The sequence below is a fragment of the Haliaeetus albicilla genome, chromosome 24, assembly GCF_947461875.1.
Source record: "Haliaeetus albicilla chromosome 24, bHalAlb1.1, whole genome shotgun sequence".
Lineage (NCBI taxonomy): Eukaryota > Metazoa > Chordata > Aves > Accipitriformes > Accipitridae > Haliaeetus > Haliaeetus albicilla.
The window spans coordinates 17,569,069-17,584,973 of record NC_091506.1 but is presented as its reverse complement, the minus strand read 5'-3'; positions in this window follow the sequence as shown (position 1 = coordinate 17,584,973).

The following is a 15,905-nucleotide window of genomic DNA, read 5'->3' as shown; positions in this document are numbered from 1 at the left end:
TATCTTCCCTATTGGTATCCACTACTATAAATACAAACCTTTTGTGCTGCAATAGTGAAATTTCAAGACAGGAATGTAATTGGAGGCATCCTTCTGGTTTCCTTCCATCTTTTACATGCCTTTGCATGTGAATCAGTCCTCTGGTACCAGAAGTTTTCCGTGCCTCACACAAACCGTTGCTGTTACAAAATAGATTTGATCTTTCTCTTTTTAATGAGCAGGATGACATTAAAAACGTGGTTTTGTATTGCACTCTATTTTCACCATGCAGACGGTCAAACATTGATGGGTTGCTCAGAGAGTTTGTGCGATCTCCATCCTTGTTGGTTTTCGAGGTCTGACTCAGCACAGCCCCCAGTAACCTGATCTGACCTCAGGGCTGACCCAGCTTTAAGCAAGAGGTTTGACTAGAGCCCTCCTGCAGACCCTTCTCACCTGGGTTATCCTACAAACCCGTGCTCTCCAAATTCCCATGGGCATCGGCGGGAGGGGGGGAATGGCTCTTCCTCCCTGGTCTGGGACAGACGAGCCATTCCTTTTTTGCCGTAACTTCTCTTCTCTTTAGCCTCTTCTTATAAACTTTCTCAGCAAATACTGTTACAAAGAGAAGAGCCAGGGTCTGTCTGACCAGCAGATTCCCAGGCTCAGCGACCTGACTAGGTCTCCACAGGGTTTTTTCCCAGCTGGCTAAATTTCAAGACCTGGCCTGTATCTTGTGTAACAGGAAAGATATTGTTCTTAAAACACCACACACACACGCAAACAAACACGTGCATACACACACACAGAGTCTTAGTCATAATAATGTTCAAAACTGTGCTGTTCAAATAATTTTGTCTCAAAGCAAAAATACAAATCGGATTGTATTTGAAGACACTTTTCATCCAGTCAAGATCTGCTTTTCTCAAAGCCCAGATCTACTACTGAAACCGTAACAGAGCCACTGTCTCCCCAGTGGTCTTCTATATACCTTTGACACATATAATATCCCAAGGAGGCCATTTTCCTCTGTCTTTAGTACAAAAGCGGCACTCGGCTGCGCTGGCGTCCCTGTCTCCTTTTAGTCTAATTCAGAAGTCTGGGTCCTAATGAAAATACAGACTCAACACAGGACTTGAGCACATGCTTAACTTTGAGCACGATGAGCATCCCATTGCAAAACACTCTGTGATTTCAGTGGGACTGTGCTCCAAACCATTTGTGGATTTCGTCGGCATCAGCAAAATAAACGGCTTGTTCTACATCGCTTTTTTTGTGACTCAAGTGTGCCCGAGAAAGCGGAACAGCAGAAACTGTCCACTTCCCCTTGCCCAGTTTATTTTTACCGCTGGTTGCTGTGGGAAGCTATTGTGATTCAGTGTTGCAGTAGGAAGTTACTAACGCTGCTCTTGCAGCAGAGGATGTTGAGGTTCTTATGCAAGCCAGAGTCCCAGTGAAAATAGCTGACCTTTCAGTATGTTTATCAAAGCACCTTCAATTCATAAGGGGAAAAGCAGCGGGTTGTGCAAAAAACTTACATCTGGGTCTAAAGCCCTTGGTGTACTGAAAACAGTCCCAGAAATCTGAAGGGGACTCCTTGGATCCACTTCGGTGGTGAGAGGGAGGCAGATGTAACCGCCGGCGTGCGGTGCTGTGAAACCAGAAGAGAAACGTTTCACCTCCATTTTGTGGTCGCATTAGCAACCACATAAGTTTCGGGACAGGCTCCAGGCGCATCACCTGCAGAGGCGAGACCAGATTTCGCCCTGACGAGGGCGAAAGTAAAACGAAGTCACTTCACGCCGCTGTGGCATCCATCCTCTGCCTGCGCAGCCAGGAGCTGAGGGGTGTTGGGAGAGATTCCCCTCGCTTCTCCCATCTCGGGGCCCTCAGGAGTCCTGCTGGTCCCAGTGAATTCCCCTTGCAGCCCAGCAGGCAGGCGCAGGCAGGGCTGGCAGCCGCCGGCCGGGCAGCGCAACGGGCAGCTGCCGGTGCCAGCCTGTCGGCATGCTGCCCTCTTGAGTCAGCCGCTCCAAAATGCACCTCAGCCAAAAACCAGACCGAGTTCCCACCCTCCCAGCGCCAGGCTCCCTTTGCCAGGCCCCGCATCCCGCCCGCAGCAGCCGGGGCTGCCGTCTGGGGGGACTTCGCCCGTGAAAGAAGAAATCTCTGCTCTGCAGAGAGCCGTGGGCATGCCCCTCAGATCCCCTCCCAAGGAGAAGGCACCTCGCACCCGCGAGGCTTCCCGAAACGTGGCAGATCAGAAGCTTGCAAGCTGAGGCCAGGATGCCGTGTGCCAGCACCTCCTTCGGCACAGCAAGGCTGGCGGGGGCTCAGGGGTCTTGGTGCTGTTTGCCTCACCATGTACGTGGCTTTGCTGACAGCTAGAAGATCAGCACGTGTCCAGAAATGAGCAGCTTTCGGCTCAGCTCCAAAGAGTCCAAAGTGCTTGCAACAAGGACAGCACAAAGCGATAACCGCTTTACGCACCGATTGGCATCGTCTCTGTGCCGTACCGCCGCAACTGGCCTCGGGTTTCTAATACACGGGGTTGTGTGCGTCTTTCTGGTTGTCATTCTGCTGTGGAATGACTCTCTCCTCCAACAGTCTTTCTACTCGATGACCAGTGCGGTGACCAGCAACTTCTCCATGCCCACAGCCACATCTTGCCGGCCTGGCTTCAGATTGCTTTTGTCCTCATCCGTCCCAGCGTCCCGTGATGCTGGTGCAGCTGCTGTCTCAGTTTCCTCATTTCTATTGCCACCACCTCTCTTTTTTCAGGTTCTTCAACTGCCAAACCCACAGGCTATGTTTTGACATCTCTTTTTCACCTGGGTCTTCGTCTTGTGTTTTAGAAACAAAGACCATGAGTCATGGTAGAACATGAGGTAAAAGCATCGTCAGCAGATGTCTACCCAAAATTCACTCCAGATCCTGACTTAGCCCCAGCGGTGGCATTGCTCCCAAGGATGTGACAGACACTACTTCAAGCCGAGGGAGCAGCCGAAGTCTGAGTAAAGGGCAGAAGGTGTCACACCACGAGGGGACTCATGGCACTAACTACAGCTTAGGTGAGGGCTAGGGTTCCCAAAGATTTGAAGAGTAAAGCAAAAGTATTTGCAATCAGAAGCTGGTTATAAGTTAAACCACATTTTCTTCTTAAAAATGAACCTTGAAAAGCATGCCTTTGCTTTTTTTTTTCTTTTTAACACGCACTTCCTCAACAACATTGCACCCCAAAAGGATATTCCTTCCCATCTCAGCTGTCAAAGCAGCCCTTCCCCCAACAACCCTGGGCTGTAGCAGCTAAACCTTCCTAGGACTTATCTTCTCGTTGCTCAGTCAGCTGTTTGCAACATCTAATAACAAGTATCAGGTGTGATTCATGGCCCAGATATCAATCCATAAAGCTATTAAGCTCCTTCTAGCAGGAGTCTTCACCTGTCTCAGGTGCCTGTCGTCAAATATCCATCAGAACCGAGAGGATGCTCCTTCCTGGCAGTTTCGTGACGGACTGGCAGCTCGAAGCAGTATTTTGCAAGCAGTATTTCAGCTGGGAATTTGCTCAGATGACCTGGGCTCCCAGGGTAGCTCCTGGATTGCTCCGTGACATTGAGCGAAATCACAATTTTCTGTACTTCACTCTTCCCATCTGTAGAATGGGGCTGGTGCCTCCCCATCACCTTTGCAAGCATTTGGGTGCTAGGGAACGAGGCAGGTGGGCTGGTGTGATGTTAACATCCTCTTGCAGTGCTGAATTTCTTGGACTGACTCACTTTTTTCTATCTTAAAAAAAAAAAAAAGACTTTTTGTTTAACTTCAGCTTTCCTTCCTAATTACTTAATTGAGGTAGGAGTTACTTTGTCAGGAAAGGGCACTTGTTGATGGTTTACCCCATTTTTCATTAATGTATGTAAGAGGTTAACTCCTGGTAGAGAAATAGATGCATGGTTTTAACGGGGGGGGGGGGGGGGAAGGCCCAAATTTGCTTTCTACTCCTGCACTAATTTGTGACTATTTTTATCAATGTTAACACTGAGCCAGGGTAAAAATATTCCCTAGAAAGTTTAGAATTTACATTTGCCTTCATATATATTCAGCAGAAATCTAGCTCCCCAGCCTCCGCACTGCCTAATCTGGATTCATTAGCTTCACCCGCCCCCGAGAAAAATGTCAGATGACTTTGGCCTGGTGAAGCACTTCACCCACAAACACTCAAGCGGGAGGATCTAAGCGCAGTGCTCTCCTTTCTGCAGCAAGCCAGCCCCGTGGAGGATCAGCTCTGACGCTGCAGGCATCTAACTCAGCAATGGGAACAGATTCACTCTTCCTGACACAGCCCTGCTTCAGGGCAAAGGCTCTGATGGGCTCCATCCTGCAAGGATGCTGAAGCCCTGGCAAGCACCTTCCCCCCTGCTGCCCCAGCAAAGGCAGGCAGATGTAGGCTGGGGAAGAACCACCATGAGGAGAAACCTTTGTGGAGCATCTTGTGAAGCACGAGGCAGCCACAAGCATGTGCAACCTGCACTGCCATGTCCTCGTGTGGTGCCATTTTTTCTCTATTAAATGGACAGAGCATCATTTGCCTCTCCAAGATGCACTTTTGCTGCAGAGCCAGAGACTTTCATGTCAACTTGTCAATGAATTCTGGTCCAAAGACAACAAAACTGTTCTCTTGCATGTTCCTGCAGAAGAAGCAGACTAACTCCTCCTGCGCAAAAGCCAGAAGTCATGTGCAGAGGCTGGGCAGCTCCGGGCAGTTGTCCCACCTCTGCATCTGTGCAACCCAACCTGGTGTAGGAGCCTTCTCTTTGGGCTGGTTCTCGCCTTTCCACCGTGCAAGTCTCCAGGTAGATCTAGAAGCTCTGTGGCAACTGCACGGGAGCAAAGCTGTGTGCAGAGTGCTGCAGGCCTTGGGGAATGTGGCTATTTGCTTCCCTTTAAACATCTCCACAGCAAAAATTAAGGCTCCAAGAACCCCATTTTTCTGTTTTCTATGATCACCTCTTAGTGATCACAGAAGACCAGAAGGGCTGATAATGGAGGTCCCTCTGAGGAGCATCCAGTCCAACCCGTGTCCCACAGCAGCATGTGTTGGAGCAGGTACTGCATCCCAGTTGGGTATTCCTATATCTCCAAGGATGGAGACTCCACAACATCTCTGGGCAACCTGATGCAGTGTTTGACTACCCTCACAGAGAAAAAGTGTTTTCTTATGCTTAACTGTCATGTCCCACACTTTAATTTGTTCCTATTGCCTCTCATCCTTTCACTGGGCACTGAAGAAAAGTCTGGCTCCATCTTCAGGGTTCGAGGAAACCTCTGCATTTTTACAGAAAGGGCTGTGCTTCCACCTGGGTGCAAAAAATCCAATCTGCAGAGCCAAAAGTAATTTTTCCAGGAAATATTGGCCCAGCTTTTCTCACAATGCTTTGGCTGGGATAGCTGGTTACGCAAGAACTCAGGAGGTCCCCACACCTTCTATGAAACCCAGGAGAGAAAGGGGGCTCACGTTTAAGCAGGTGCCAAGAGCCCTAATGGGCTCCGCCAGCAAGGGAGCGCAGCTCCAATATCATTAAACTGGGAAAACATCATTGAGCAATGACTGCTTCCCTTCTTCCCTGCCTGCACTTCCTGGGCTCCAGGCTCCTTCCAGAAGAAGAACGGGAGAATATTTAAGATTATTTATCCTTTTAGCAATGGGCTTTAAATGAGCAGGTACGGAAGCTGTGTGCCACCACCCTTAGAAAATCCTCCCCTGCGGAGGATTAGAGGAGGGGGCAGCTCCGATGCTCCCTTTGGCATTAGACCCTTCAGGGTCTGTCACTGCAAGGGTATAGCAGAACAGGATATTTATGGGACTTAAAAAGCCAATAACATCTACTCTCAAGCCTGTCTCATGCATGTATTGGACACAGACTGCACAGCGTGCAGTTGAATATATACCTACACACCCCATTTATAATCATTCCTCCTTTTGTATGCCAAAAAAAGCCCTTCCTCTGTAGGAGACAGTCAGGCAAGAAAGGAATGGCCCAAGACAGCAAGTGCAGGACCTGTTGGTGCTACCTGAGCACCTCCCCTCTGATCTGCTCGTGTCTCCATCGCCTTCCCGGCTCCGCAGTTTCAGCATCCTCGGCCGCCCACCCTGCACACACGTCAGTTCCTCAGCAGCTTCTCCCAGGCGGCCGGGCTGTTTTCAAGAAGCAATTTCCTGCAGAGAAATATTTCTTTTTCAAGGAGACTAAGTGGCGAGCTTCCTGGTGCGGGCTTTTCACAGGAAACAATTGTGAAAGCAGCTTCACCACCCACCAGGAAGGGCTGTAAATGAGCCGGGCGGGCGCAGGCTGCACCCAGCTCTGAGTCCCTAACCCAGCTCCCCCATACGTGCCCGGGGAGTGAGTTTTGTCCTCCTCACCCACCTCTCCCAAGCTGCTGCTGGGATGCTGGCTTCAAGCAGGGGAAGCAGCAGGATGGGGAAAACCTGGGATGGGTGCAGGCAGTGCAGAGCCTCCCCGGGGAAGGTGCTGGGTGGCCCCTCCAGCTCCCAGCCTGTCCCTCCAGTGGGAGAAGCTGGGAGAAGACACGATGACTTTGCCAGGCTTTGGCTCACCAGCCTTCACACACTGCCTCCTCGCTACATTGCTGGGTCTGATTTCAAGCAGGGCCACCAAATACCAGAACAGGCTTCTCTCCCCACCCCGAGCTGGGCGGTCGCCGCTCCTCAGCCTGCTCCTGCGAGGCGCCTGGGTTTCTGGGTGCTCCTCTGAAACGCAAACCCTGCCAGCACTTCTCCCTGCTGCTGAAGGGGTGAGGCAGTCCAGCTCAGCTCCGCTGCGGCGGATCCGAGGCAGTCCCGGTGGCTTCAGTAGCACCGTCTGGGATTTACACCGTGACAAGATCAGAGGCAGACTCAGCAACGTGGCGGTGCACCGCATCCCTGCCTATCAACAAAACCCCAAACTGCACCAATTAAGCCCTTAGCTGATGCAGAGATACTGGGGAAGAAGGTTGCACTGTGCTGCTGCTTCTCACCATGGGTAGCTTTAAAGTCAATTATTGTTCATATCCTTTTATTCCAATGAGCGGGGCAGTTCTCTCAGCCAGTGCATCCCCCCCCCAACACTGCTTTTCATTCACATAGTTATTCTGGTTTGGATGTATTTGGTGGCTACTAATAGACAGGCAACTCAGGCTCCTGCCCCGCTTTGAGGTCTCACCACCTGTACTGTGGCAACACTGCTTTTTCACTGAGAAGTTTTGCTGGCCATCTGTGAAGATGCTCCAGTTCCTGAGGGTTTTTTTCTGGCACCAAGTCCTCTGGTGTTGCAATCCCTCCTTGTGATTAAATTAAAACTGAACAAAACCCAAGAAGCCATTTCCGTGAAGTGTTTCGGGAGCAAGGGGCTGGTTCCCCTTTCATAGCATAGGAAAACAACTTCTGTTTTCCTCCCAGTGTTAGTAATGTTCAGCTGAACCCTGCTCTTTTTCTCCCAAAAGCTTAGTTTCGAGGAAAAAAAGCTTTATTTTGAACACAAAGTGTCTGTCTCTTGGGACAATCTCTTTTTTGCTTTTTTTTTCTGTTTCTTTTTTTTCTCTTTTAAATGTATTTAACAAAATTCCAACTTTCTGTGAACTTGTTCAGCGATCCCTGCCAGTCACTGGTCCAGCCTGTTTGACACTCTTGGGTGCACTCACAGCTTTTTGATACACATATATGACCTGCAAGAACATGACCCAGCACAGAGGGAACTGGACCAGGTCTCAGGGAAGACACTTGTCCCTTCCCAACTCACCAATGGCCTAATTGTGTGATGCTGGGCAGGTCCCTTCCCTCTGTCTGTGTCCTGCTTCCCGACCCTTGAAATAGGGTTAAAGCCCCTTCATGCAGCACTGTGCTGGACCTAAGAGTTGGCAAGAAACACCCACAAGGTGCAAGTCCAGTTTCCTCCAGTGGCAGCAGTGATTGGTGACAAAGGAGGAATCAAAACCTTCTTCCTTCTTCTCCCTTGGCCTGCTGGCAATGCTCTTCCTAATGCAGCTCATGATGTTGCTGGCTGTGAGAACACGTTGCTGGCTCATGGTCAACTTGTTGTCCACCAGGACCCCCCGGGTCTTTACCTGCAAAGTTGCTTTCCAGCTGGTTGGCCCCCAGTGTGTACTGGTGCATGGGGTTATTCCTCCCCAGGGAGAGGAGTTCACACTTCCCTTTGGTGGACTTCGTGAAGCTCCACTCTGCCCATCGAGGTCCCTCTGAATGGCAGCTTGACCCTCTGATGGATCAGCTGCTCCTCCCAGTTTTGTATCTTCTAAAAGCTGGTGCAGTCAGTCCCATCATCCGGGTCATTAATGAAGAAGTTAAAAAATATTGGGCCCAGTGCCGATCCTTGGGGCACACCACTGGCCTCCAGCTGGACTTTGTGCTGCTAACTACAACCCTCTAAGCATGGCCATTAAGCCTGGTTTTAGTTCATCTCACTGTGCACCGGGAAGGACACACCAGCATGGCGTGGAGGAGGAGATCTGCCCTCTGAGTGCCATGGGGCTGTTCCGCTGTGCCTGCCTGGCTGCTCGGTCATGGCAAAGATGTCCTGGCTGCAGCTCCTGTTCCTCCTGTGCCCAGCTTTGCAGCCAGTCCTGTGGTTCCTTCAGTTCCTTGCTGTGCTGTAGGCTGGGGAGGAAGATGCCACAATTTCCCCAGATGTCTTCCAAGTCCCTTGGTGTGGCATAGAGCAATTCATCTATTTCACAACAGCCAAGCCCTGGAAGCTTTGCTAGACCCTCAGCCCAGTCTATCACCCCAGCAAACACGGCGGACAAGACACTGGATGGTATTGGCGTGAGGAAGCGATGCACAAGTGGTCATCATCGAAGGCACTTGCTAGACCCTGCCTGAGACACCGTGTGCGTTGCCGTGCCTGCTGACAGCATCATCTCTGAAAGGTTCTCGAAGGTCTCAAGCTTGCCTGAGCGTGGCTTGGAGGGGCCAGCATTGGTGGCCAAAGGGAACTTGGGGGGGAACCTTCCCAGCTCTAACAACAGCCCAGCTTTCACAGGCAGCTGCTATAGCTGGGATGGCCCCGGGACACATACAAAGCCGGGGTGGGCAGGGATTGCTCACATCATTTAATAGCTCAAGTGGCGGAGCAGGGAGAAAAGGATGGGCTTTGAGATATGTGCTTCTCTGCATCTGACTGCTGACCACAACGTGGGGGGCACATGGCCTGGGGACACACAGGGCACAAGGAAAGGGGGATCCTGCAAGCAGCTTGGCCATTTCAGCACACACGTGCGTTGTGCCTATGTGCCACTGTTTCTTCACTCCCAATTTGAAAAGCGAGGAAGCAGTGATCAGAGAAAGAGGTGACCAGGCAACTTTTAAGCAAACACATCCTGGGGAATGAGTCACCGGCTTTGCGTAAGAAGCCAGACTCATCTCTGGAGGTAGAGGGGCAGGCAGGGCATCAGGCAAGATGAATGCTCCAGGGAGATGCCTGCAGCATGAATAAAAGGCAACTTGGACCTTGCGTTAGGAGCCCCATCTGAGATGGCAGGCAGAGGTATGAGATCAAAGCCAAGCGGGCTCTGGGTGCGCCCACGCAGCTCAGCTTGCAGCAAACCAGCCACAGCCCTGCAAACTGGCTGGCCACAAGGACGCAGCGGTGGGAGCACAGCTCATCGGGGTAGGCTGCTCCCAGGAGTGGGAGAAATCTCAGAATCCACTTAACTCAAGCTTTTCTCAGGAAAGCTAAGGGAAGGCATGGGTCTGGGTGGTGGCATTTCTCACGGGGAATGTTATTTCCTTGAAAACCATGGGTATTCAGGTCAAGTAAAAGCTATTAGCAAAGTGGCATCAGACGCATTGAGCGGGTTGAGTCAGAAGGTAATTTCCAACAGCGAGTAAGGTAATTTCCGAGGACCAGGAGTATTCCATCACCATGTTTTCCTGGTGACATCTTCAGCTGTTTTGCTTTTAAGAATCAGCCTTTTGTTTACTATTGTAGCTTATTTCCCTGTGGAAAGACTTTCATTTACTCCCCAACATTACCTGTAGCTTTTTATCTGAGTGGGTGAAGGAGGAGGTGGAAGAGGAACAGCTCTTCAGCAGCGTGGCCAGTGTGCCAGAAATGATACTTTTTTTTTAAGCTATTCATAAAGATAACAAGAGATGAAAAGGTTGTGTTGAGAGGGGGATCTTTAGTTGGAAAACAAGAAATAAGAGAGCGCTGCTGTATTTTCTGCTGGGGCCCTGGCATTTCTGATGTTATCTCTCCAGGGTTTGCCCTATGGGGCAGCTGCCCCAAAAGGGCAGCCAAGGTGGACGGATGGATGGGAGAGGAGTCCACCAAGGGACTCACACCCATCCTAGAGGGGCTGCAAGGCCCCAAAGAGAGAAGAAAATCTGGCTGGAAAAAAAATCTCAGAGGCCAGACTTGTTGGGTGAAAGGTGTTGGAAATGTAAATCATTAATTTAAAGAACTGGGACAGGAACCAGGGGTGCCAGGCTGAGCTCTTATCTGCTGCATCAGCTGTGAGGCTGGCTCAGTATTTCAAAATAAAATTAGACTTGCAGTATATGTCTTTAAATATTTAAATTACTTTCAGTAATTCATATGGTGACATTTAAACAAAGTACACCAAGCAAACGGCTCCCAGTGCTAAAAGGAAATGTTTGCAGGTAATAATATTTAATTTAAGAGGGAACAGCTGATATCAAGGCAGAATCTTAATGCTGAATTCAACCTACATTCCTCTCTGAACCAAGAAATGAAGAATAAATCCCTGGGCCTGCCAATGTTTAAACACGCAGAGTGATGTGTTTAAAGTGCTGGTCCCAGGCACCCCAAAAGAGCTGTGAATTAAGTGCGTGCCAAAATATTTGCAGGATCGGGGCCTCTGGTGTGGAGTTGCTTCCTGGGCTCCCAAAGGTGGGGATGGGCAGCTCCACACCAGGAGGTGAGGACCGCTGGGGCTTGGCAATGCCAACCCCTCCTGCCCCACTCACCTGCCCACCTGCATCCTTCTTGGGCCCTTCGCCGTGAGTACGTAACTAAAGGTGAAATCCTTCCTGGGTACAAACAAGCAAAACTCAATGAAGTCAAGTTACACACCGGCTGCGCTTTGCTGTGGTGCTCCTGGCCAATTTGGAGAGCTTAGCCGGGTCTGTTACATCAGTCACACTGGATTTCATAACATTAGACATTTCAATGAGGGTGACTCATTCTCTCTTGAAGTGTATTATATGTATGAGCAAAGATGATTAACTTTTGCTGAATGGTATGATTTCTGGGATGGGAACTGCTATTAATTACGAGCGGATCTCGGATGTTCACAAACCCTGTTTTCATGGCCTACTTTGTATATTTTTCTCCATTCTACTTGTTTTTTTAGCTCAGGATTAAAGTGCTCTTCCCTGCTATCTGTCGCTATAGCAGCTAGATGTCCAGCGAAGGCATCTGACTTTCATGGCCGGGCACAGCCCAGGGCTGTCAGTTCCTGTGGCCAAGGTTCAGCTACTTGCCCCAAAAATCTCAATTTTCACATTAAAAGCAAACAAAACAAAATAAAAGGGACCTTCCAGACATTGCAAGTGCAGCAGATAAAGTAGTAAGGGAGGTAAAATAAGCTTAGATGGTTCAGAATGTAAAATACAAAGAATTAGCATTCCTCATCCTTCCCCAGAATTTTCTTTATCAAAAGAAACTCAGTTGGGGGCTTATCTCATGCTTCTGGCTGTTGAGGGTTGAGCTTTTGGTGTTAGCAACACCAAGGACCCTTGGGATAAAGAATCTCCCAGGTTCAGGGGAAAAAAAAATACCATTTCAGCTGTGCTAACTGCAAAGCTGGACAATTTGCCGGGTCAGGATGCTCAAACACATCTGCGGCACCCGACACCACGGTCCTTCATGAAGCACCACTCTGCCCAAAGAGCCTGAAGGCATTAAGACCAGCCTGCTTGCAAAAGCCAAAAGAGGCAGGCGTGGGATGGAGCCGTCCTTCCTCATGCCACCACTGCCGCGGGCTTGGGCAGCCCCAGACAGTGCCCGGGGGATGCTGAGGAGCAGCGAGGGCTGAGGCTGGGGACCCGGCAGGCCAGCGTGGGCCAGGCTGGTTAGTGGCATCTTGCCACTACCTTGCGACTCCCAGCATCCCTGTTTTGATAACAAGGTCCCCTCCCAGCTCCAGCCTGTAAGCTCTCTCTCACCCCATCCCACAGCATCAGCAGTGATTGACACACCATCCCCACAGAACCAAACGCTCCACCCTGCTCTGGCCCCATTGCTGCTGTGGGCAGCAAAACAGTCTTGGGAATAGCCAAACTGTGACCAAACTCTGCCTGGCCAGCGAGGAGCTGGAGGGAGGTTTCTTGTCTTTGGTGAGACACCACTGTACAAGTCAACTGGGACTTCCAGAGAGAAAGGATGGGCCACGGCTCAGCCTGGTACTCTGCTAGCAAGGATGAGGTTCATCTGCTTTGCCCAGCACCCCCATCACCATGGACCATCCCCCCCAGCACTTACGATCGCTCCTCAAATGTCAAGCAGGGACTGTGGGCAGCAGTTATACAAACAAAGGTCACTGGATCCGCGCTTTTCCCTTTCATCAGCTGAGGCTGCACAAAGCTCCTGGGCACAGGCTGGAGGTCTGGTCTTGCTCCACAGCAGGCAGCAATGATGAGCGCAGGCAAAGGCCAAGAGAAGAAAATCTTGCCCATGTTTGTAATTAATTGAGACGAGGAGAGCTGAATTTTTCAGTCAAAACTGAGATGAGAGAGCTGGGCATTTCAGTGCAAGTGGGGGGTGAGCAGTGAAACCGCCTGTGCGGCTGGCCAGCCCTAACCCAGGGTGTTTTGGAAAACCTCTGGGGTAGTGACTTGCTTGTTCTCCTCCGGTCGTCCTGCCTGCTGCCAGGCGGTGGGCAGATGTGGACTCTCTTCCCTGGCAGCTCAGGGTGACTTGCTCTGGCTCGGGCACTGCAACCAGGCTGGCGGTAGCAGACCTGGAAGCACCTGCTGCCCAAGCTTCCCCATAACCACCACAGCTCCCAGGCTTGCTCTTAAGAAGCTGGGTGGTGTGGGAGCATTAAAAGGCTTCTCCTTTCAGACTCAGTGGTGAGGAATGTGCATTCGAAACAGAGATAGGACTGATTTTTTTTGAGCTCACAGGAGGACATCACTTCTGCACATCAATCCAACTGTATCTTTGAGATAAAGTAGCATCTAGGGGTAGGAAAACCCCATAATTTGCCTAAAATGGGGCTATTTGCACTAGTGAAATGCCACTGGCAGATGGAAGTATGGGTGTATGATTCAGGCACAAGTCTGGGACACGTGAGCCACTGCCCAAACTCCGGGCGTGCAGCAAAGGCTGAGCCACGCAGTCCCAAGAGTTTCCTTGGAGACTGACGCAGAAGGGGCTTCTCCTCCAGAGGCTCTTTCTCCCTGCCAGGCAAAAAAAACACCCTAAATCCCATCCCTACCAAGATTGCCGGCAAGGCTCTACTGTGCTGCTGGAGGAAGGGGCAGCGCTGGGAGCCTGGCGGGTGGTTTTCCTCCCCTCGTAGCGGTTTTCCTGCTGCGCGGCTCGCTCACGCTTCTAAAAATGTACACTGGAGCAACTGTCTCTAAGGCAATTTCCATAACAATGGGAGCAGAAGAACAATTCATGCTGCTGGTGCGCCTTGCTCACTCACTCGCACGCCAAGGAATGGGCACACTGCAATTTCAGCAGTGAGGTACCCAAGTGACTGAGAGAAAAAAAGTATTTAACCGATTTGCTCTCTCTGGCTGCTAGAAAGCTCCCCAGGGGACTTGCTGTCCATTGCCCAGCCAAGGGGCATGGGTAGGGCTCCCCCCTGCCTTGCCCCGAGGAGGCAGCCTGGTCCCGGGTCACTGCCAGACCGCGGGAGCCTGTAGGCACAAAAACACCCAAGAGCAAAGGCACAAAACCACAGAAAACACTTCCACACCTTCCCCGCTGAAGCAGCTTACCCGTGTGCCACTACTGCCCAGTAAACATGCACCAGTGCAGGCAGACAGCAGAGGGGAGGGACCAGTGCCAGAGGCAAGGTGCTTCGAGGCCTTGGTCCTTGAAAGGCCATGAGTTATGCAAAGCCCCCAAGTGTTGCTATTCTATCTCTCAGTTCTGGGTGCTCAGCCCTAGCCAAACCTGCCCGGGTTTCCTCCTTACATGCATCTTTTCTGGTTGACCCATTAAAGTCAACACTCCGCCACTGCCTCCAGTTTGAATCGCTCGCATCCTGCCATTACAGCTTTGTTTAAATCCATGCAGAGCTCAACCTGTTGTCAGACATACACTAATTTGTGTGTTTCTAATTATTTGTTTCCATCTTAAAACCTGTTTTTCAGCAGATTGCAGCTTTATTTTAATACATGCTTGGCTAGAGCCTGATATACTGGTTGCCAGTAACCTAGACACAAATGGACTTGCATTGCATAGGGGGAGCAGGGGAAGAAAAGAGATGGAGTTAAACTGAATTAAAAGCCTGTTCATAAGAATGAATTAAACAAAACTGTGAAACAAGCGGCAGTTTTGCAGCACAGAAGATTCTGTTTTCATAGTCCTCTGTTTCTACCCCTTCAAATAAGACGAATCTCAGCACTCACAAAAGAGCATTTGAAACCTCTCCTTACACAAACACTTTGACCACCTCCTTTTTATGTGATTAAAGCTCTCAAACTTCTGTATAATCCCTTTTTTACTCACATGCTCGGTGTTAAGAAGTAGCTCAGCAGTGGATGACCAAACCAGGATCGTTTTCCACTTACTTTCCCAGGATGTGAGTGCAGAAAGTCAGGCGTCGTCCTCAGCCTCTTCATTCAAGCAATGCTCTACCAACAGCTTTTTACTCTTCCAGTAGCAGGCCGGGCACTTTGTTTCTCAGTCATTTCCACACAAGTCTTCAAAGGGCAGAAGAAGTAGCTGGGATGCTACTCCAAGGCAGCCAGCATTGCTGCAACACACCAGGCAGCATAACCAGTGCTCCGGGGACCTGTCTTTGTTTCATTCTTTCTCTGTAGCTCTTTCTCCTGTGCTGAGGATTTTGGGGTCTCTGATCTAAAATGCAGATTAGGAGACTGACTCTGAGGTAATTAAACCAAAAGAAGAAACACATGTTATTCGCTGGCAAATACTGACTTTTTAGTGGCGGCCACGGTCTGCATAGCACACTGGTCTGGCTGCATATCAGCCCAGCTTGGGAGAGCAGGAAGGGTGCTGTGGTGCTTGCAGCAGGCTGTGGAGACCTTCCCCAGCTCCTGGGCGGGACTCTGGGTCAACCAAATCTGAAACAGCTACAAAACGGTCCAGGCTAGGTTTTGCCCACGATGGTGCTGGTTGCTCCTTGCGTTAGTGCTGAGATGGGGCGAGTCGTCTGCAGGGGGTGATGCTCAGCAGCAGCAACCATTGAGCAGGTCCCCACCCCAAGTGTTTCACCCTCAGCTCCTGTCGTCTTCAGGTCCAGGACACAGCGCCTGTTCCTTCCCAGCCTTCACGTGCATGGCCCTGCCCTTGCTGGCGATGGTCAGTCCAGTCACCTGCCCACTGTATCTGTGCTAAACTCTTCCCTGCTCAGTCACATCAGCTCTTCTTGCTGGAAAGCTATGAGGAAGCCTTGGTTTAAATGGCCAAACGCAGCGACACAAGACTCCAACACACGGCTTCACAGTCAAATCGGTATATCTTCAGCAGGGATGGAGAAGGCTCCACAACTAATCCTGTAACCGGGTGGTGTAAGAATCAAGTCCTGACTGAAGCTACTTGCAACAGTCTCACCTTTGGCTTCCCCTCCCCAGCTCCCTGCCTTTCCCCAGGCATGCGAAAACCCAGCAAGAGCATCCCACAGGCAAGAAAGCTTCAACCTCGCCCCGCACAGGGGTTGCGGGTTGCTCTCCAGGACGGGCAGGA